The sequence below is a fragment of the Wolffia australiana genome, chromosome 16, assembly GCF_029677425.1.
Source record: "Wolffia australiana isolate 7733 chromosome 16, ASM2967742v1".
NCBI lineage: Eukaryota > Viridiplantae > Streptophyta > Magnoliopsida > Alismatales > Araceae > Wolffia > Wolffia australiana.
This window is the reverse complement of record NC_135850.1, coordinates 13,593,628-13,596,156: the sequence shown is the minus strand read 5'-3', so window position 1 is coordinate 13,596,156 and position 2,529 is coordinate 13,593,628. Positions and strand designations below refer to the sequence as shown.

Genomic DNA, 2,529 nt, shown 5'->3' with positions numbered 1-2,529 from the left:
TACTGATAAATCCAAAATGATGGTATTTATGTGCAATTCTAGCTAATTTATCTACTTCTTTATCTTTATCTGGATATATTATCAACATTTATGTTAAGCTGTGAAAACTCATGAAATAAAATCACCTTTTTCTAATTTTGAGTTAATTATTGTCATTTGTGGGACTAACCCTACTTAACTCAATGAGTTAAGCGGAATGAATTTCACTCTCTTCTTAGTTTATGTGGAAGATGTAGGAATTAGGTGAAACTTTCATGAATAAAGGGGATTATTAAATGAAGTAGAAGCTATTTGGCCCAAAGGATCAGGCCCAGCCACAACCCTGGGCCAAGAAAGGAGGCCCAAATCAAGACAGCTTGCTCTAGTCTAAAGGCCCACTAAGGAAGCTCCATTAAGCCCACTATGAGAGGCATCATGGGCCAAAGAAAGGAGGGCAAGGGGAAAATCCAGTAATGATTATTTATGACCATTTAAGGTACTTGGATGCTGATTGGAGGACACCCTTAGACGTGGATCCAAGCCAGAGAAGAAGATCCAGCCATTCAATCCACAAATCATCCAAGGGTGGAGACTTAAAGATAGCATTTTTAATGCTAATTAAGGAAAGAAATCTTGAACATCCCTGGGGTATTTAAAAGGTCTCAATGCCGATTGGAGGACCATAATGGACGTGGATCATAACCCAAAAAAGAAGATCTGGCCATCCATTATATTAAAAATCCAATGGCTCTCATTTGCTCTCTCTCCCAATATAAAACCCTTCACCCTATTGTAATATTCATCTTGTGATTCAATCCAAAGTAATGTTTGGTTGCCTAAGTGCAATTGAGTCATAGATCCATTCACCTTAGTGAGTGCCACACTGAGCAGGAAGCATCCAGGGCTGAAGAAGCTGGTGGAAATGAGAAGAAGTCCCTTGGGCCTTGGAGGGTGTGACAAAGAGGTTACCTTCTTATTTCTCCTTTTTCACTCTTATCTGTCCGTCTTTTGTTTTAGTTAGTCTTTGAGCAGCTAGCCAACATCCAGATGGTTCCAACGCATCCTACCACGCTCAAAAATTCATTCTAGAACTCATTCTAGAGTGAAGTTAGTGCAGGTCATTTTTTCTCTCTCCTCCACCAAGCCACTTTTCCCATTTAGCATCGGGACTTAGCCAAATTTTGACGAAGTCAGCGCGAGCCTGTTTCATTTGCTATTTTATTTTGGCTTTAAAATATTCGTTAAAAATCCCAAAAAATCATTTTTTGCCTACTAATATGTTTATAAATATTTTAACTATATTTTAAATTTCTTTGTTTATGTTTTTATTAGTTATTTGTCTTCATAAGTAGTGAACCCACTTTTAAAATTCATAAAAAAAATTATAACTAAAGCACAAATTCATTAGAAAAAACCCTTGCCCCTGTGGTTTGAAACCTTACTCTCCCTACGCTAGTAAGGTTATTATAATATTTTCTGTTGTTTTAATTCGGATAATCCAACGACACTAATTAGTGAAGTTAAATCATCTCTAATTACCTCTATAATCTGAATTATCAACTGGCACCATTGCCGGGGAGCACAGTGACTTTATTTAGTTGTATTTTTTTTCCTCTTTTGATGAAGTTGAGGGCAACTAACCCTCAATAAATGGTACTTCTAACTACTTTTTTGGAGATTGATGGTCTTAACAAGGTCTAAGGCTGGGACTAGTGCTGGGGAAGATCTATACACTCAATATCCTGCCCTTCCAGCAACATTACACCTCAAGATAAAGAAGAGGTCAATATGGCAGAAGATGGTCAGCCACAACAAGGGAGGAGAAGGACGATGCTGGACAGATCTACTCTGTCAGGAAGTCTAAGGCAAAATGGCATTAACATCAATGTAGGTGAGGGAGTTATATTTAGGTATGACAATGCCCTACTTAAATCTCTCCCTGAATTTACTGGTCATTCTTCTCAAAACCCCTTAGAATTTCTCGATGATTTTCACATTCGATGTTCGTCTCAAAATATTCCTGGTTTAACTACTGAAGCATTAAAAATGAAATACTTTCCTTTTACTTTGAAAGATAAGGCTTTTGCATGGTACAGAAATTTAGGCATAACATTTAATTCATGGGAAGAAATGCAGAATAAATGTCTCCATAAATTTTATCCCCTTTCCAAAACTAATTTTTATAGAAAAGAAATTCAGAAATTTTATCCTCATGATTGTGAAGCATTTAGTGAAGCATGGGAAAGGTTTAATGAATTAATCTGAAAATGCCCTCACCACGGAATAGAAAAATGTCAGCTAGCTGAAATTTTTTATGAATCACTTCTTGATATTTTTAAAAGCAAAGTGAATGAAATAGCTGGTGCCTCATTTTATATGACTTATGAGGATGAATTTTTTTATCTTTTGGAAAGGGTGGCTGAAACTGACCTGCAAGAAATAGGAGCAAGTCAAAATGGAAGAAAGGCCAACCCAAAACGAGGGGGAGTGCTGCAAGTAACTTCAAAGGAAGCTGATCTTCATGTAGGGATAAGAGAGACCAACAAAAAG

At 36.9% G+C, this 2,529-nt stretch overlaps 1 non-coding gene across 1 annotated transcript; it reads right to left on the bottom strand.

Moving 5' to 3' along the window:
* Positions 1-2,155: 2,155 nt before the first annotated feature.
* Positions 2,156-2,264, bottom strand: LOC144714072 (small nucleolar RNA R71). Its single transcript, XR_013584232.1, has one exon. It is a non-coding gene; the product is annotated as a small nucleolar RNA R71 (small nucleolar RNA).
* Positions 2,265-2,529: the final 265 nt, after the last annotated feature.